This window comes from Styela clava, chromosome 3 (genome assembly GCF_964204865.1).
Source record: "Styela clava chromosome 3, kaStyClav1.hap1.2, whole genome shotgun sequence".
Lineage (NCBI taxonomy): Eukaryota > Metazoa > Chordata > Ascidiacea > Stolidobranchia > Styelidae > Styela > Styela clava.
In genome coordinates, this window is record NC_135252.1 from 14,124,213 (window position 1) to 14,146,411 (window position 22,199).

Here is a 22,199-nt window from a genome sequence, read left to right on the forward strand (position 1 = left end):
AACCGTAAATATATACTACTAAGTTCAAACATCATTTAAAGGCAAGACCAATTTCGTAATTTCTGGACTGCGTCCTTTTTGTGTCATGGTGAAGTTCGTGAAAATTTCTGATTCTGAGTAAGATGTATCGTATTTAAAACGGGATAAATAAAAAAAAATACTGATTTGTATGGCGATAAACGCTAATGATATTTTCCAATCCTGATTGACTGACCAATTTGACATTACGTTTCTGATAAACAGAAGACTTTCAGAAATTCTTATTATAGATAACGAGGATTTTTACAATCTAGTTTTCTTACATTGCTCAAAGATTTGGTATAAATAGGGTTACCATATTTTTGTGACTTCAGAGTGGGAGCTTATAAATACAACGACCCCTTAGCTGTGATTTTGTAACTTTACATTTTCCGATTTTACTACATAGGCCTACATTTAAAGCTATCCCGGCTGTCTTCATTGACCATATTGTCATCGAGATTTAATGCGCATATTCTCTGTCCAAATATCAGGTTCAGTTCGAAAAATGGCAAGGAATTGTCGTTAACGATACCGGTACAAATAATTCGAATTTAGACTAATTAGTATTGGTTTTACATGCGATGCGTTTTCTAACAATGTTAGCGAGAAACAACGAAACAAACGCATTTACCTACCCAAAGCGGGACTTTTGGCTGACATGGCGGGACAAGACGCTAAAAAGCAGGAATGTCTCGCCTAAATCGGGACGTATGGTAAGCCTACGTATAAATATAGTGCAATCAGGCAGCTAACTATCGCATTAGTAAAGTAGTCTTACTCTTCATTATGAAGCAAATTTTCTGTTTGGGAGGGGCGTGTCCTACGGTAAGTCCATACCAGTATTGCAGCTCAGCAATTCCATCGGATTCCATAAGTCTTTGTATTCAATGTAGAAAAATTTACATGCAAATGGTTAGAAGCAAAGGTTGCAAGGACAGGATATTGATAGGCCTATGTGTTCGACTGCAAATCGAAATTAACCGTGTTTCAATGTTTTATAAAAAAAATCATTATTTGTGTGTCATGCTGTAATTGCCTCATCGTTTTTGATAAGACCCTGAGTTGGTATAGTTATATTTAAAAGCAGAATATCCAATCAAATGGACGTTTTGGATGCATGAGCATGCCTGATTGGTAGAAATGACGACTGTTGGATTTTAAAAAAAATCATCGTGTTACGAATATTGGAAAAACAATCGTGCTAATCGTAGGATTACCTAACATAACTTTATTTTGGATAAGCGTTTTAGTCTTTAGGTAATTTATAAAACAGGTTTCTGTTACAATTATAGCCATTTATTGGAGGAATCTCAAAATCAAACGATAACGAATTGGACAGTAATGTTTCTATTTACGCAACTTTGTTTGAAATCTTTCATACATCCGCATATTTCGTATTAATCTGAAACGTACACTGTGATTGATGAGCTTTACTTCGAGGCTTTGGGTCAGATTGCCTCATTTTTCTATTCTGCAAGGTGTTGTTGTAGAATCTTCTTCCTTCACACTGCATTGTTCAAATACTTAGTATCGTTTTCTAGCCGCCATTACATTGCACACGATCCACAGCACAATTAAACAATTTGAAGCAACTGGGTTTCTTCAATGGTACGAGCCACAGCAAATGCAATGTAACAATGTTGAATAAGAGATGAAAGCTAATATTTTGGCATCATCATGGGAGTTCTCTGAAGACTTGAATGGACTTGTTTAAAACACAGTTAGGCTAATCGACGCGATTTTAACAATCGCATTGGATTTGAAATTTTTCCTATTGACACGATTAACGATTAGAAACCATTAATTACAGATATGAAGACTTCGCTGAATGAATGCGGCGCGGAGAAATGGGCATTAACAGAGAACCGTTAAAAATAATAAGTATGAAGCAAGTAACGTTTTATACTCCTTTTTTAAAAAAAAATGTTTATTTGATTATGAGCAGATACATGCGACAAAACATAACAGTTCGAGCTCATTATTTATTTTTTACTGAACGCCGGAGTTTCCGATACCATTAAATGTTAATTTGAATTTTGGTATAGCGAAAGTTTACAATTTATCTATTATATAAACTATTTGGATTTTATGTTTAGCAATTTTGGTCATATGAACATGAGCGTTTCGCAAAACAGAAAGAACAGAAAAATTTGAGGTGAAATATCGCGCCAAGTATAAAATTAAAAAATATAATCATGACAATACCCTTCCAGTGACTTCGCCTATCTTGGAGTAATGAATATTTGAAATTGATCTCCTCGAATGCCTGTGTTAGCCTACTATTACTATGTACAAAATGCGCTTTTTATTCATCTTGTCATTCAGAAAAGGATGAGACTTTTTTTTATATATATTTAAACGGATTTTAATTGTTATTGCAAATGCACATCCAAAAGTTTAATTCCGAGTTAATAATTTTGTTATCGCACTATGATGCTACATCTCTGTGACCTTTCTATGATTTTGTTTACGCCCTAGTGATCAGTATTGTACTTGATCAAAGTATAGTATAATATGTATACATTTTAACACATGCCCTCTAAGTCTAAACTATACAATAAATCTGATTTAAAGTGTCGAATAGGGGGAATTTTTTTTTATATTTATCAGCCGACTCATTTTTGTCTTTATTTTATAATTTCATATCGTAATAATCCATACTGACAGTTTGATCACAGCGTAAATAAAATGGTCAGGATCTGTATTTCTGCACTGTATTTCTATAAAAATTTGTACTATTGCCCTTTTTTAACATTGTTTTATTTAAATAAAATCTCCCTCTCTCTCTCTCTCTCTCTCTAGTCCTACGGCGCATTTATAAATAGAGAGATCGGACTTTAGCTTGCGCCATAGAAAAAGATCTGGAGCCTCAGATAGATTATACGTTACTAACTGCACCAGTTAAACACAAAACTCAATTCCCTTGTCATGTAAATTGTAAACCATTAATGGTTCTAGAATGAAATAAATCCTGTTAATTTTATAGTTCGGCCGTTGGCACAGTTGATCATCATACCGTAAATATATACTACTACGATGATACACGTTTGGCACGATTCAAATGAATATATTTCTCTGGTAAATTTAACGAAATGATTATATTTAGTCAATATATATATTTTAAACTTCGGCTGATGTCGCTAATTGTTAGGGGATTTGTTTAAAATTTAGAAAATGGATGAAATCGTGTGCTGTGCATTGAACTAGAACAACGAACATTAAATGAGGTCCGTACTTGGTATGAAAATCCTCATTTCACGCTATTCCAAAACTTCGTGTGCGTCAAGTTCATATCAAATATTTGAACTAAATTGCCTTCGAGACAAGTCCATGCTTAATGGCATCTTACTTTGACACGTATAAGTCTTTTTCCAAGATTGTTATATCCTGAAATGTATGAGGTAGCCGACACATAACTTGCAAAAAAATCCGGACGATGTCACCACAACTATAAGGAAACATAAAATCAAACCACGAGAAGCTAACAACAAACGTAATAATATGCTGAAATTCAAATACATATCTTACTTTTTAGCACTTTTTAAATAAAAATGTTATTACATTTTATTATTTAAGTTATACATTGACAATTCTCATTCTTCGACGAGAATACTTGAAAAAAAAATATACTTCATGACGACAAATACAAATGTGATAAATTTTAGTTTTATGCTTCTCGTTTACGACGAGGCTTTCTACAATGCCAGTTTCTCGCTTTGGAAATTTTTTAAGCTTAGTATCAACTTTCAGGAATCATGCAATAAATGTTTTAGCTGTTTTAATCTGATAATCAATCTTCAGATGATAGTTGTACGGGCGTGGAAATTTATCAACATAGACAATTGGTTTTACTAATCGTGCAGTCGTCGCGAATGATTCAGAATTTCTACGATTTGAACAAAGTTTGTTTTATTTCAACTGAAATGTCTTGTTTAAAAAATTTTGCAATGGTAGTGTAACATATTCGTAGGAACAATCTATGTTTGAAATTTTGTATCAATATAGATGTCTAATATTTTCTCGTGGGCATGAAAGTAAACATAGGAATAGGCTTAACACAATAATAAAGAAAGTGATCAAAAAAAGATTTATATTTTAATCGTGTTTTTTTTTCATAATTATATTTTTATCCGTAATTGCTGAATTTAAGACACCAAAAATAAATCTGCCTAAATTTTTAATTGATCATTTTACGTCAAACCTTGACGTCCTGAACGTCTATTGTTAACATTGCGTCTCATGCAGTAAGCTTTAGGAACAACAACTTGTTGATATTTCATGGTTTAATCGCGTTTTGTATATTTTGTTTACCACTCGCTTTATATATTGTTTATACGCACTCTGTATTTTTGTATTTAGATTGTCCGTGAAACGTGACGATTTGGTCACACCTGTCATTCATCTGATAGATTCATCTGTGACATATCAGATAAAGGGTTTATCCTCGCTGTAACGTTTATAATATACTCTCTTAAGTATCAGAGTTATTAGAGGCTGAGCCGTAGTACGAGAATTTATTACTTCAACCAAATCAGTCCGAAATGTTTTCATTAAATAAACAAAGGATTATAGAAACGATTTAATTTTAATTACATTGAAAACGATATGATAATCAAACAGTTGTTTAGACAAAGATTCACAACTTTACTTCTTTCATTAATACTCTTCGAATATTAAAAATTCAAAACAGGGAGGGTTTTGTATTTTCTTTTTTAGAATGCCTGATTTTTATAAGATCGCTTTTCAGTGGCGTTATTTTTTTTATTGTATACCCTCTTGTAATTTTGGGAAACTGAAAACCGTCCAGGGCCACGCTCGGGGATTAATGATGGGCTATTACTAATCAACGAGAGTAGTGGACACTATATGATTGGATGTTGATTTGAATGCAACCATTCACATATATGCTTGAAAACACAGAACGCTAACCGTTTTAATATTTGGACACTCTATTCGAATGTCCAAAATAAAGACAGAACCTGAAAATTTATATTTGTATAAAAATATATATAGAAAAAATGAATAATATTTTGTCCACTCTAGACTGGTGGTGCTGTTTGTAACAAATTAAATTCATTACTGTCAGAGAATACTTTTTATATAAGGTCTCGTAACGACTAAACAAGAATAGAATCCGTCGGATTTTAACATGGTTTGCAAAGCATCAACACACATTACCGGCACTGATCCACACATGATGAGAGAACAGCACTGCTATGACCCTTAAATACCACACCATCGAACAAACAAAATTGTGAATTGAGGCATAGATACAGTTTATAACCATGTTGCAATATAAAATTATTTCACACAAGTATAGAAATATTGCATGGAAACGAAATGACAAACGGAAATATTTGTAAATCTTAGATACAGTATACGCAATATATGCTAGCACGTATTAAAAAAATTGTCACAATTGTCAAAAAAGTTCTTGTGGTGTTTTTGGATGTTAGAAAAAGTGTAGAATAACAATTTGTTATATATTAGATAAAATAACCGTCGTCATGCAATTAAATAACGTATCGTCCTATTTTCTATGCACCAAGAACGTTGTATATTTTCCCGAGAGTGAACACCGCTTTCAGTCACTATTCAAAATCAAAGAACGGATCTTCATCTGTTAAATTAAAAATTTGTTTTTGTAATTTATATATATTTCCAATGCAATGTAATGATGATTTGATTCAAATGCTTCGCTGATATAAGTTGAATAAATCGGGCAGCAAAGAACTTAATATTGCGGTCTTACCTAATATAATTGATCCTTTCCTTCGTACGTCCGTGGGCCACCACGATGGAGGCGCTGAGTCTATTCTGAAAGTGAATTATAAAATTGTACATAATAATTTAAAATTTTCTTTACATTCCACTATCTTGAACTAACTTTCAATTTTACTAACCTTGAACTCCGGCCTTTTTCAGGCTCTGAGGCTGAGATTAGGACGATACTAGATATCAAACAAAACAATAGAAAAATTGCTTTAACTAATCCCGCAATCATCATGAAAAAATTAGAATTTTTAAGATTCAAATGATTATTCTAAATACTTCTGTCGTGAGTGTTGGCGCCGAGAATATGATTCAATTTTATGTACGATTTGCTGTTTATAGAAAATCGCATCCCCGTCATATGGTTCGCCACCAGTCTCCGACGGAAAAAAAATCTAAATTTGCTGATGTTGTATTTTTATAATGAACCGCATTGATAAGTTATATTTATATTGTGTTTGATTCAATGTCATTAAGCTGGGAGGATTTAAACCACACCTACTGTAGAAAATGCACAAGCTTCACAGAATTTTCAAGGTAACTTCTGATGGCACGAAGCGTCTAATAAGACCATTTGCATGGTTTAAATATAGAAATGTTTCAAACTGAAGAATTAAGTCCCATGTCACATTGCCGAATTGAAGTGCAGTAGAAACTGGTTTCATATTAAGAAACTGTTAACAATTCAGACGTTACTCATAATTCCAAATGTATTACCTAATAACTGTCTTGTTAGGTACACCACCAGAACGTGTACCCTCAAAAACTGGTACCTAAACGCCGTTCCCGAATGGCTTTTCCAGTATGACTGTACCCAGCCTGCTGTCACTGTGCCAAGGTGATATTCCCTTTGGTCGTTGCTATGCTGTTTGCTGCCCATGGTTACCCCTCTCGTACTTGACGGTGCCCAGAGTCTCTTTTCTGTAACAAATTTGGTTTTTGGACTTGATATTTGATATATTAATTTATATATTGTTCGTCTTATTTCTATTAAACTTGTATCAAAGTTAGACTCCTATCACAGGTATCGCTGATCAATAACCAACTTTGGTTTTTCGCGTCACCTTTCACCATGAAATGTCATTTTCAACTTTTTTTATGTTCACTGTGAGTGCATTTTCATTTTGGTGAAAAATAAACTACTGACTGACTATTTTCCTTTTTAAACTAAAAATAAACATTTAACGTCATCAATTACACGATGATTAAGAGATAAATACGCCAAGGCAAATATTTAAAACAGAAAGATTCTATATTTGAGTACATGAGCATAAAACAATCTAAACATAATTTACTTGAACTAAATCTATGTAAAACTAAATTGATGTTCAAATTTCCAGGATAAACACAGACTCAGAAAATTTACATTAGTACAAGGAAAATGAATAATATTTTGCCCACTCTAGGATGGTGGCGCTGTATGTGACAAATTAATTCATTGTTGTCAGAGTGTATTTATTATATAAAGACTCGCAACGGACAAACGATAACAAAATCAGTCAAAATTTAACATGGATTGCAAAGCATCAATACACATTACCGACACTGATCTACGCATCATGCGAGAACAGCACTCTCATGAGCACAAATATCATACCCACAAAGAAAACAAATTGTGCGTCGAGATATAGGTTTAATTTATAAATGCAAAATTATTTCGCACAAATGTAGAAATAATATACAAAAACGAAACGGCAAATATTTGTAGATCTTAAATACACTATATAAGCATTATGAGCTAACATTTTCAGTTCGTCAAAAAAGTTGTCACAACTGTCAGAAAGTTCTTGTGGGGTTTCTGGATGTTATAAATAGTGTAAATTTGTTTATATCAGATAAAATAATCGTTGTCATAAAATTAAATATCGTATTGTCATATTTTTCATGTAGCAAGAACGTTGTATATTTTCCGGGAGTGAACAGCGATTTCAGTCACTATTCAAAATCGAAGAACGGATCTTCATCTGTAAAATTAAGGAAAGTTGTTTTTGCAATATATATATATAAATATAAGGCCATATAATGATTATTGGATTCAAATGCTTGACTGATTCAAGTTAAATAAAGCCGGCAGCAATAAACCTAATATTACCTAATATAATTGATCTTTTTCTTCGTCCCCACGATGAGTTCGGTGGAGACGTTGAGTCCACTCTAAATGTGAATTATACATATTAAATACATATACGTTATTTTACATTATAATTTGAAAATTTTCTTTACATTGCGCTATCTTAAACTAAGTTTTAAGTTTACTAACCTTGACTCGCGGGGCCCATAGGCTGAGATCAACACGATGGTAGATAGCAAGCAAAATAATAGAAATATTACTTTAACTAATCTCGCAATCATCATGAAAAAATCAGATTTTTCCGGATTCAAATGAATATTCCACTGAAACCTGAAACACTTTTGTCAAATCCTTTTTCCGTGAATGTTGACAACGAGAATATGATTCAATATTACGTACGATTTTTCGTTTTATAAAAAAATTCTCTCCGTCGGATGGTTCGGTACCAGTCTCCAAAAAAAAAAAAACTAAATTTGCTGATGCTGTATTTATATAATAATCCACAATAGATAAGATATATTTCAATTGTGTATTCATTCAATGTCATTAGGCAGGGAGAAATTGTATTCAAACCACACCTACTGTAGAAAATGCACAATTTTCACAGTCATTTCAAGGTAACGTGTGATGGCACGAAGCGTCCAATAAGAACATTTGCATGGTTTAAATATAAAAATGTTTCAAAACTAAAAATTTATTGTTTTTTAAATTAAACATAAACATTTAACGTCACTAATTACAATATAATTAAGAGATGTAGACGTCAGAACAAATATTGAAAACAGGAAGATTTGAGTGCATGAGCTAAAACAATCAAAATATAAATGGGAAATTATATCAGGCACTCATTGTCTAACATAAATGTGAAAACAAACAAATCCGTCAACGCAAAACTAATAAAAAATTAGTCAGTATTTTTGTCACAGACTCTCATTACTTCGTTGTTTACATAACAATGATTTAAAGTAAACAACTTACTTATTATTGGACACGAAATGGACCTATGGATCGTTTTATTATTAGACTGTTGTTCTTGTTGATATTTTCCTTCTTGTTGTGATCGTATGAAAAAATTCCCGATATCATATAATGCTAATCTAAATTTTGGTATATATATATATATATAGTACAACCCATCTATTATATAAACTATTCAGGTTTTCTGTTTACCATTTTTGGTCGTACTTTGGACATTAATGTAAATGAACATGAGGGTTTCGTAAAACTTATCATCATTCTGATTTAAATTGGCTGTAAACATGGGCACGAAAGTCAAATGACTATGATACAACGCAATGTAAACAAATTTCAACTGAATTTTAATTGAATTGTCTCTATTTTCATATGAAGGTATGTCTAAGAATTAAAAAAGGCAAACTTTGGGGTGAAATAACTCACAGGAAATTGATAAAAAAATCAAGGTATCTGTACTCACTATAACTAATACAACTAATATATGCAAAATCATCTTTTTGTCCATCTTGTCATTTTAAAAAAGATGAGTCTTGATTCCGAGTTGATAATTTTGCTATCGCACCACAATGCTACATCTCTGTGACCTTTCTATAATGTAGACACATTGTTAAGCCCGAGTCCTACGGCGCATTTATAAATAGAAATATATATATAACTTTAGCTTGCGCCCTAGAAATAGATCTGAAGTCACAAATAGATTATAAGTTACTAACTATAGCAGTATAACTACCAGTTCAAAACACAACTCAATTTCCATGTCATATAAATCATTATGGGGTTTAGAATGAAATGAATCTAAAAATGAAAATGAATGCGATGTACTAACATTTTCAATTGAAAAGTGCTGGAAAGTATGATATAATTTGAAGTTCAGCATATTCTTACGGTGGTGTTAGCTTTTCGTGGTTTGATTTTATGTTTATTTATTGTTTATTTAAAGCTATCCCGGCTGTCTTCATTGACCATATTGTCATCGACATTTAATGCGCATATTCTCTTTCCAAATAACGGGTTCAGTTCAAAAAATGGAAAGGAATTGACGTTAACGATACCGGTACAAATAATTCGAATTTAGACTAAATAGTATTGGTTTTACATGCGATACGTTTTCTAACAATGTTAGCGAGAAACAACGAAACAAACGCATTTACCTACCCAAAGCGGGACTTTTGGCTGACATGTCGGGACGGCGGGACAAGACGCTAAAAAGCAGGACTGTCTCGCCTAAAGCGGGACGTATGGTAAGCCTACGTATAAATACAGTGCAATCAGGCAGCTAACTATCGCATTAGTAAAGTAGTCTTACTCTTCATTATGAAGCAAATTTTCTGTTGGGAAGGGGCGTGTCCCACGGTAAGTCTATACCAGTATTGCAGCTCAGCAATTCCATCGGATCCCATAAGTCTTTGTATTCAATGTAGAAAAATTTACATGCAAATGGTAAGAAGCAAAGGTTGCAAAAACAGGATATTGATAGGCATATATGTTCGACTGCAAATCGAAATTAACCGTGTTTCAATGTTTTATAAAGAAATTATTAGTTGTGTGTCATGCTGTAATTGCCTCATCGTTTTTGATAAGACCCTGAGTTGGTATAGTTATATTTAAAAGCAGAATATCCAATCAAATGAACGTTTTGGATGCATGAGCATGCCTGATTGGTAGAAATGGCGACTGTTAGATTTTAAAATAATCATCGTGTTACGAATATTGGAAAAAACAATCGTGCTAATCGTAGGGTTAACTAACATAACTTTATTTTGGATAAAAGCGTTTTAGTCTTTAGGTAATTTATAAAACACGTTTCTGTTACAATTATGGCCATTTATTGGAGGAATCTCAAAATCAAACAATAAAGAATTGGACAGTAATGTTTCTATTTACGCAACTTTGTTTGAAATCTTTCATACATCCGCATATTTCGTATTAATTTGAAACGTACACTGTGATTGATGAGCTTTACTTCGAGGCTTTGGGCCAGATTGCCTCATTTTTCTATTCTGCAAGGTGCTGTTGTAGAATCTTCTTCCTTCACACTGCATTGTTCAAATACTCAGTATCGTTTTCTAGTCGCCATTACATTGCACACGATCCACAGCACAATTAAACAATTTGAAGCAACTGGGTTTCTTCAATGGTACGAGCCACAGCAAATGCAATGTAACAATGTTGAATAAGAGATGAAAGCTATTATTTTGGCATCATCATGGGAGTTCTCTGAAGACTTGAATGGACTTGTTTAAAACACAGTTAGGCTAATCGACACGATTTTAACAATCGCATCGGATTTGAAATTTTTCCTATTGACACGATTAACGATTAGAAACCATTAATTACAGATATGAAGACTTCGCTGAATGAATGGGGCGCGGAGAAATGGGCATTAACAGAGAACCGTTAAAAATAAGTATGAAGCAAGTAACGTTTATACTCATTTTTCTCAAAAAAATGAATTTAATTATGAGCAGATACATGCGACAAAACATAACAGTCGAGCTCATTATTTATTTTTTACTGAACGCCGGAGTTTCCGATACCATTAAATGTTAATTTGCATTTTGGTATAGTGAAAGTTTACAATTTATCTATTATATAAACTATTTAGATTTTATGTTTAGCAATTTTGGTCATATGAACATGAGCGTTTCGCAAAACAGAAAGAACAGAAAAATTCGAGGTGAAATATCGCGCCAAGTATAAAATTAAAAAATATAATCATGACAATACCCTTCCAGTGACTTCGCCTATCTTAGAGTAATGAAAATTTGAAAATTGATCTCCTCGAATGCCTAGCAAGATAACTGTGTTGGCCTACTATTACTATGTACAAAATGGGCTTTTTATTCATCTTGTCATTCAGAAAAGGATGAGACTTTTTTATATATTTCTAAACGGATTTTAATTGTTATTGCAAATGCACATCCAAAAGTTTAATTCCGAGTTAATAATTTTGTTATCGCACTATGATGCTACATCTCTGTGACCTTTCTATGATTTTGTTTACGCCCTAGTGATCAGTATTGTACTTGATCAAAGTATGGTATAATATGTATACATTTTAACACATGCCCTCTGAACTATACAATAAATCTGATTTAAAGTGTCGAATAGGGGAAAATTTCTCTTTATATTTATCAGCCGACTCATTTTTGTCTTTATTTTATAATTTCATATTGAAATAATCCATACTGACAGTTTGATCACAGAGTAAATAAAATGGTCAGGAGCCTCGGTGACCTGTAAAGGTCTTGCATACTGACCAACACGATTCAATGTTTAATTATTAACTGCACTGTATTTCTATAAAAATTGGTACTATTGCCCTTTTTTAACATTGTTTTATGTAAATAAAATCTCTCTCTCTCTCTCTCTAGTCCTACGGCGCATTTATAAATAGAGAGATGGGACTTTAGCTCGCGCCACAGAAAAAGATCTGGAGCCACAGATATACGTTACTAACTATACAACCAGTTAAAAACAAAACTCAATTCCCTTGTGATGTAAGCCATTAATGTTCTAGAATGAAACAAATCCTGTTAATTTTGTAGTTCGGCCGTTAGCACAGTTGATCATCATACACGTTTGGCACGATGCAAATAAATAAATTTCTCTGATAAATTTAATGAAATGATTATATTTAGTCAACAAATATATTTTAAAATTCGTCTGATGTCGCTAATTTTTTTAAAATTTCGAAAATGGATGAAATCGTGTGTTGTTCATTGAACTGGAACAACGAACGAACATTCAATGAGGTCCGTACTTGGTATTAAAATCCTCATTTCACGCTATTCCAAAACTTCGTGTGCGTCAAGTTCATATCAAATATTATGAACTAAATTGCCTTCGAGACGAGTTCATGGTTATTTGCATTTTACTTTGACTCGTATAAGTCTTTTTCCCAGATTATTATATCCCAAAATGTATGCGGTAGCCGACACATAACTTGCAAAAAAATCGGACGATGTCACCACAACTATAAGGAAACATAAAATCAAACCACGAGAAGCTAACAACAAACGTAATAATATGCTGAAATTCAAATACATAACTTACTTTTTAGCACTTTTCAAATAAAAATGTTAGTACATCGCATTCACTTTCATTTTAGGAGATTAACATGGTGATAAGATAATTGTGGAAGCCGTTCGGATAAATGTCGCGATATAAATTTGATAAACAGGTCATATCTTTTTTACGTTGTCCAAAACACAACACCAGCTCTTCTCATATTTAAGTTATACATTGACAATTCTCATTCTTCGACAAGAATACTTGAAAAAATATACCTCATGACAACGAATAAAAATGTAATAACTTTTAGTTTTATGTTTCTCGTTTACGAAGAGGCTTTCTACAATGCCAGTTTTTCGCTTTGTAAATTTTTTAAGGTTGGTATCAACTTTCAGAAGTCATGCGATAAATGTTTCAGCTGTTTTAATCTGATAATCAATCTTCAGATGATAGTTGTACGGGCATGAAATAAAACAACACAGACAATTGGTTTTACTAATCGTGCAGTCGTCGCGAATGATTCAGAATTTCTACGATTTGAACAAAGTTTGTTTTATTTCAACTGAAATGTCTTGTTTAAACACTTTTGCAATGGTAGTGTAACATATTCGTAAGAACAATCTATTTTGACACCATGTTTGAAATTTTGTATTAATATAGATGTCTAATATTCTCTCGTGGGCATGAAAGTAAACATAGGAATAGGCTTAACACAATAATAAAGAAAGTGATCGAAAAAAGATTCATATTTTTATCGTGTTTTTTTTTCATAATTATATTTTTATCAGTAATTGCTGAATTTAAGACACCAAAAATAAATCTGCCTAAATTTTTAATTGATCATTTTACGTCAAACCTTGACGTCCTGAACGTCTATTGTTAACATTGCGTCTCATGCAGTAAGCTTTAGGAACAACAACTTGTTGATATTTCATGGTTTAATCGCGTTTTGTATAGTTTGTTTACCACTCGCTTTATATATTGTTTATACGCACTCTGTATTTTTGTATTTAGATTGTCCGTGAAACGTGACGATTTGGTCACACCTGCCATTCATCTGATAGATTCATCTGTGACATATCAGATAAAGGGTTGATCCTCGCTGTCACGTTTATAATATACTCTCTTGAGGTATCAGAGTTATTAGAAGCTGAGCCGTAGTACGAGAATTTATTACTTCAACCAAATCAGTCCGAAATGTTTTCATTAAACAAACAAAGGATTGTAGAAACGAGTTAATTTTAATTACATCGAAAACGATATGATAATCAAACAGTTGTTTAGACAAAGATTCACAACTTTACTTCTTTCATTAATACTCTTCGAATATTAAAAATTCAAAACAGGGAGGGTTTTGTATTTTCTTTTTTTAGAATGCCTGGTTTCTATAAGATCGCTTTTCAGTGGCGTTATTTTTTTATTGCAATCTCTCTTGTAATTTTGGGAAACTGAAAACCGTCCAGGCCCACGCTCGGGGATTAATGATGGGCTATTACTAATCAACGAGAGTAGTGGACACTATATGATTGGATGTTGATTTGAATGCAACCATTCACATATATGCTTGAAAACACAGAACACTAACCGTTTTAATATTTAGACACTCTGTTGACTTTATTTTTACTTTGAAAACAGCGCAATATTATACGATTTTTTAAGAATTTCGGTTGTTCACCGCTTCAAACGGAAATAAATTGATATTCGAATGTCTAAAATAAAGACAGAACCTGAAAATTTATATTTGTAAATAAATATATATAGAAAAAATGAATAATATTTTGTCCACTCTAGACTGGTGGTGCTGTTTGTAACAAATTAAATTCATTACTGTCAGAGAATACTTTTTATATAAGGTCTCGTAACGACTAAACAAGAATAGAATCCGTAGGATTTTAACATGGTTTGCAAAGCATCAACACACATTACCGGCACTGATCCACGCATAATGAGAGAACAGCACTGCTATGACCCTTAAATATCACACCATCGAACAAACAAAATTGTGAATTGAGGCATAGATACAGTTTATAAACATGTTGCAATATAAAATTATTTCACACAAGTATAGAAATATTGCATAGAAACGAAATGACAAACGGAAATATTCGTACCTCTTAGATACAGTATACGCAATATATGCTAGCACGTATCAAAAAAATTGTCACAATTGTCAAAAAAGTTCTTGTGGTGTTTTTGGATGTTAGAAAAAGTGTAGAATAACAATTTGTTATATACCAGATAAAATAATCGTCGTCATGCAATTAAATAACGTATCGTCCTATTTTCCATGCACCAAGAACGTTGTATATTTTCCCGAGAGTGAACACCGCTTTCAGTCACTATTCAAAATCAAAGAACGGATCTTCATCTGTCAAATTAAAAATTTGTTTTTGTAATTTATCTATATTTCCAATGCAATGTAATGATGATTAGATTCAAATGCTTCGCTGATATAAGTTGAATAAAGCGGGCAGCAAATAACTTAATATCGCGGTCTTACCTATTATAATTGATCCTTTCCTTCGTCCGTCCGTGGGCCACCACGATGGAGGCGTTGAGTCTATTCTGAAAGTGAATTATAAAATTGTACATATTAATTTAAAATTTTCTTTACATTCCACTATCTTGAACTAACTTTTAATTTTACTAACCTTGAACTCCGGCCTATTTCAGGCTCTGAGGCTGAGATTAAGACGATACTAGATATCAAACAAAACAATAGAAAAATTGCTTTAACTAATCCCGCAATCATTATGAAAAAATTAGAATTTCCAAGATTCAAATGATTATTCTGAATACCTCCGTCGTGAGTGTTGGCGCCGAGAATATGATTCAATTTTATGTACGATTTGATGTTTATAGAAAACCGCATCCCCGTCATATGGTTCGCCACCAGTCTCCGACGACAAAAAAAACTAAATTTGCTGATGTTGTATTTTTATAATAAACCGCATTGATAAGTTATATTTAAATTGTGTTTAATTCAATGTCATTAAGCTGGGAGGATTTAAACCACACCTACTGTAGAAAATGCACAACCTACACAGAAATTTCAAGGTAACTTCTGATGGCACGAAGCGTCTAATAAGAACATTTGCATGGTTTAAATATAGAAATGTTTCAAACTGAAGAATTAAGTACCATGTCACAGTGCCGAATTGAAGTGCAGTAGAAACTGGTTTCATATTAAGAAACCGTTAACAATTCAGACGTCACTCATAATTCCAAATGTATTACCTAATAACTGTCTTGTTAGGTACACCACCAAAACGTGCACCCTCAAAAACTGGTACCTAAACGCCGTTCCCGAATGGCTTCTCCAGTATGATTGTACCCAGCCTGCTGTCACTGTGCCAAGGTGATATTCACTTTGGTCGTTGCTATGCTGTTTGCTGCCCATGGTTACCCCTCTCGTATTTGACGGTGCCCAGAGTCTCTTTTCTGTAACAAATTTGGTTTTTGGACTTGATATTTGATATATTCATTTATATATTGTTCGTCTTATTTCTATTAAACTTGTATCAAAGTTAGACTCTTATCACAGGTGTTGCTGATCAATAACCAACTTTGGTTTTTTGCGCCACCTTCCACCATGAAATGTCATTTTCAACTTTTTTTAGGTTTATGTTCACTGTGAGTGCATTTTCATTTTGGTGAAAAATAAGCTACTGACTGACTATTTTCCTTTTTGAACTAAAAATAAACATTTGACGTCATCAATTACACGATAATTAAGAGATAAAGTCGCCAATGCAAATATTTAAAACAGAAAGATTCTATATTTGAGTACATGAGCATAAAACAATCTAAACATAATTTACTTGAACTAAATCTATGTAAAACTAAATTGATGTTCAAATGTCCAGGATAAACACAGACTCAGAAAATTTACATTAGTACAAGGAAAATGAATAATATTTTGCCCACTCTAGGATGGTGGCGCTGTATGTGACAAATTAATTCCTTGTTGTCAGAGTGTATTTATTATATAAAGACTCGCAAGGGACAAACGATAACAAAATCAGTCAAAATTTAACATGGATTGCAAAGCATCAATACACATTACCGACACTGATCTACGCATCATGCGACAACAGCACTCTCATGAGCACAAATATCATACCCACAAAGAAAACAAATTGTGCGTCGAGATATAGGTTTAATTTATAAATGCAAAATTATTTCGCACAAATGTAGAAATAATATACAAAAACGAAACGGCAAATATTTGTAGATCTTAAATACACTATATAAGCATTATGAGCTAACATTTTCAGTTCGTCAAAAAAGTTGTCACAACTGTCAGAAAGTTCTTGTGGGGTTTCTGGATGTTATAAATAGTGTAAATTTGTTTATATCAGATAAAATAATCGTTGTCATAAAATTAAATATCGTATTGTCATATTTTTCATGTAGCAAGAACGATGTATATTTTCCGGGAGTGAACAGCGATTTCAGTCACTATTCAAAATCGAAGAACGGATCTTCATCTGTAAAATTAAAGAAAGTTGTTTTTGCAATATATATATATAAATATAAGGCCACATAATGATTATTGGATTCAAATGCTTGACTGATTCAAGTTAAATAAAGCCGGCAGCAATAAACCTAATATTACCTAATATAATTGATCTTTTTCTTCGTCCCCACGATGAGTTCGGTGGAGACGTTGAGTCCACTCTGAATGTGAATTATACATATTAAATACATATACGTTATTTTACATGATAATTTGAAAATTTTCTTTACATTCCGCTATCTTAAACTAAGTTTTAAGTTTACTAACCTTGACTCGCGGGGCCCATAGGCTGAGATCAATACGATGGTAGATAGCAAACAAAATAATAGAAATATTACTTTAACTAATCTCGCAATCATCATGAAAAAATCAGATTTTTCCGGATTCAAATGAATATTCCACTGAAACACTTTTGTCAAATCCTTTTTCCGTGAATGTTGACAACGAGAATATGATTCAATATTACGTACGATTTTTCGTTTTATAAAAAAATTCTCTCCGTCGGATGGTTCGGTACCAGTCTCCAAAAAAAAAAAAAACTAAATTTGCTGATGCTGTATTTATATAATAATCCACAATAGATAAGATATATTTCAATTGTGTATTCATTCAATGTCATTAGGCAGGGAGAAATTGTATTCAAACCACACCTACTGTAGAAAATGCACAATTTTCACAGTCATTTCAAGGTAACGTGTGATGGCACGAAGCGTCCAATAAGAACATTTGCATGGTTTAAATATAAAAATGTTTCAAAACTAAAAATTTATTGTTTTTTAAATTAAACATAAACATTTAACGTCACTAATTACAATATAATTAAGAGATGTAGACGTCAGAACAAATATTGAAAACAGGAAGATTTGAGTGCATGAGCTAAAACAATCAAAATATAAATGGGAAATTATATCAGGCACTCATTGTCTAACATAAATGTGAAAACAAACAAATCCGTCAACGCAAAACTAATAAAAAATTAGTCAGTATTTTTGTTACAGACTCTCATTACTTCGTTGTTTACATAACAATGATTTAAAGTAAACAACTTACTTATTATTGGACACGAAATGGACCTATGAATCGTTTTATTATTAGACTGTTGTTCTTGTTGATATTTTCCTTCTTGTTGTGATCGTATGAAAAAATTCCCGATATCATATAATGCTAATCTAAATTTTGGTATATATATATATATATAGTACAACCCATCTATTATATAAACTATTCAGGTTTTCTGTTTACCATTTTTGGTCGTACTTTGGACATTAATGTAAATGAACATGAGGGTTTCGTAAAACTTATCATCATTCTGATTTAAATTGGCTGTAAACATGGGCACGAAAGTCAAATGACTATGATACAACGCAATGTAAACAAATTTCAGCTGAATTTTAATTGAATTGTCTCTATTTTCATATGAAGGTATGTCTAAGAATTAAAAAAGGCAAACTTTGGGGTGAAATAACTCACAGGAAATTGATAAAAAAATCAAGGTATCTGTACTCACTATAACTAATACAACTAATATATGCAAAATCATCTTTTTGTCCATCTTGTCATTTTAAAAAAGATGAGTCTTGATTCCGAGTTGATAATTTTGCTATCGCACCACAATGCTACATCTCTGTGACCTTTCTATAATGTAGACACATTGTTAAGCCCGAGTCCTACGGCGCATTTATAAATAGAAATATATATATAACTTTAGCTTGCGCCCTAGAAATAGATCTGAAGTCACAAATAGATTATAAGTTACTAACTATAGCAGTATAACTACCAGTTCAAAACACAACTCAATTTCCTTGTCATATAAATCATTAGGGGGTTTAGAATGAAATGAATCTAAAAATGAAAATGAATGCGATGTACTGACATTTTCAATTGAAAAGTGCTGGAAAGTATGATATAATTTGAAGTTCAGCATATTCTTACGGTGGTGTTAGCTTTTCGTGGTTTGATTTTATGTTTATTTATTGTTTATTTAAAGCTATCCCGGCTGTCTTCATTGACCATATTGTCATCGACATTTAATGCGCATATTCTCTTTCCAAATATCGGGTTCAGTTCGAAAAATGGAAAGGAATTGACGTTAACGATACCGGTACAAATAATTCGAATTTAGACTAAATAGTATTGGTTTTACATGCGATACGTTTTCTAACAATGTTAGCAAGAAACAACGAAACAAACGCATTTACCTACCCAAAGCGAGACTTTTGGCTGACATGTCGGGACGGCGGGACAAGACGCTAAAAAGCAGGACTGTCTCGCCTAAAGCGGGACGTATGGTAAGCCTACGTATAAATACAGTGCAATCAGGCAGCTAACTATCGCATTAGTAAAGTAGTCTTACTCTTCATTATGAAGCAAATTTTCTGTTGGGAAGGGGCGTGTCCCACGGTAAGTCTATACCAGTATTGCAGCTCAGCAGTTCTATCGGATTCCATAAGTGTTTGTATTCAATGTAGAAAAATTTACATGCAAATGGTAAGAAGCAAAGGTTGCAAAAACAGGATATTGATAGGCATATATGTTCGACTGCAAATCGAAATTAACCGTGTTTCAATGTTTTATAAAGAAATTATTAGTTGTGTGTCATGCTGTAATTGCCTCATCGTTTTTGATAAGACCCTGAGTTGGTATAGTTATATTTAAAAGCAGAATATCCAATCAAATGGACGTTTTGGATGCATGAGCATGCCTGATTGGTAGAAATGGCGACTGTTAGATTTTAAAATATTCATCGTGTTACGAATATTGGAAAAAACAATCGTGCTAATCGTAGGGTTAACTAACATAACTTTATTTTGGATAAAAGCGTTTTAGTCTTTAGGTAATTTATAAAACAGGTTTCTGTTACAATTATGGCCATTTATTGGAGGAATCTCAAAATCAAACAATAAAGAATTGGACAGTAATGTTTCTATTTACGCAACTTTGTTTGAAATCTTTCATACATCCGCATATTTCGTATTAATTTGAAACGTACACTGTGATTGATGAGCTTTACTTCGAGGCTTTGGGCCAGATTGCCTCATTTTTCTATTCTGCAAGGTGCTGTTGTAGAATCTTCTTCCTTCACACTGCATTGTTCAAATACTCAGTATCGTTTTCTAGCCGCCATTACATTGCACACGATCCACAGCACAATTAAACAATTTGAAGCAACTGGGTTTCTTCAATGGTACGAGCCACAGCAAATGCAATGTAACAATGTTGAATAAGAGATGAAAGCTATTATTTTGGCATCATCATGGGAGTTCTCTGAAGACTTGAATGGACTTGTTTAAAACACAGTTAGGCTAATCGACACGATTTTAACAATCGCATCGGATTTGAAATTTTTCCTATTGACACGATTAACGATTAGAAACCATTAATTACAGATATGAAGACTTCGCTGAATGAATGGGGCGCGGAGAAATGGGCATTAACAGAGAACCGTTAAAAATAAGTATGAAGCAAGTAACGTTTATACTCATTTTTCTCAAAAAAATGAATTTGATTATGAGCAGATACATGCGACAAAACATAACAGTCGAGCTCATTATTTATTTTTTACTGAACGCCGGAGTTTCCGATACCATTAAATGTTAATTTGCATTTTGGTATAGTGAAAGTTTACAATTTATCTATTATATAAACTATTTAGATTTTATGTTTAGCAATTTTGGTCATATGAACATGAGCGTTTCGCAAAACAGAAAGAACAGAAAAATTCGAGGTGAAATATCGCGCCAAGTATAAAATTAAAAAATATAATCATGACAATACCCTTCCAGTGACTTCGCCTATCTTAGAGTAATGAAAATTTGAAAATTGATCTCCTCGAATGCCTAGCAAGATAACTGTGTTGGCCTACTATTATTATGTACAAAATGGGCTTTTTATTCATCTTGTCATTCAGAAAAGGATGAGACTTTTTTATATATTTCTAAACGGATTTTAATTGTTATTGCAAATGCACATCCAAAAGTTTAATTCCGAGTTAATAATTTTGTTATCGCACTATGATGCTACATCTCTGTGACCTTTCTATGATTTTGTTTACGCCCTAGTGATCAGTATTGTACTTGATCAAAGTATGGTATAATATGTATACATTTTAACACATGCCCTCTGAACTATACAATAAATCTGATTTAAAGTGTCGAATAGGGGAAAATTTCTCTTTATATTTATCAGCCGACTCATTTTTGTCTTTATTTTATAATTTCATATTGAAATAATCCATACTGACAGTTTGATCACAGAGTAAATAAAATGGTCAGGAGCCTCGGTGACCTGTAAAGGTCTTGCATACTGACCAACACGATTCAATGTTTAATTATTAACTGCACTGTATTTCTATAAAAATTGGTACTATTGCCCTTTTTTAACATTGTTTTATGTAAATAAAATCTCTCTCTCTCTCTCTCTAGTCCTACGGCGCATTTATAAATAGAGAGATGGGACTTTAGCTCGCGCCACAGAAAAAGATCTGGAGCCACAGATATACGTTACTAACTATACAACCAGTTAAAAACAAAACTCAATTCCCTTGTGATGTAAGCCATTAATGTTCTAGAATGAAACAAATCCTGTTAATTTTGTAGTTCGGCCGTTAGCACAGTTGATCATCATACACGTTTGGCACGATGCAAATAAATAAATTTCTCTGATAAATTTAATGAAATGATTATATTTAGTCAACAAATATATTTTAAAATTCGTCTGATGTCGCTAATTTCTTTAAAATTTCGAAAATGGATGAAATCGTGTGTTGTTCATTGAACTGGAACAACGAACGAACATTCAATGAGGTCCGTACTTGGTATTAAAATCCTC

General features: G+C 32.7%; 2 long non-coding RNA genes across 2 annotated transcripts; both read right to left on the reverse strand.

Annotated features, from left to right (window-relative positions):
- Positions 1-6,794: 6,794 nt before the first annotated feature.
- On the reverse strand, positions 6,795-8,195 carry LOC120342833 (uncharacterized). The gene is made up of 3 exons (XR_005569544.2): positions 8,054-8,195; positions 7,886-7,947; positions 6,795-7,757 (listed from the first exon to the last, which is right to left on the reverse strand). It is a non-coding gene; the product is annotated as an uncharacterized LOC120342833 (long non-coding RNA).
- Positions 8,196-16,985: 8,790 nt separating this feature from the next.
- LOC120342824 (uncharacterized) lies at positions 16,986-18,048 on the reverse strand. Its single transcript, XR_013474728.1, has 3 exons — positions 17,640-18,048; positions 17,472-17,533; positions 16,986-17,343 (listed from the first exon to the last, which is right to left on the reverse strand). It is a non-coding gene; the product is annotated as an uncharacterized LOC120342824 (long non-coding RNA).
- Positions 18,049-22,199: the final 4,151 nt, after the last annotated feature.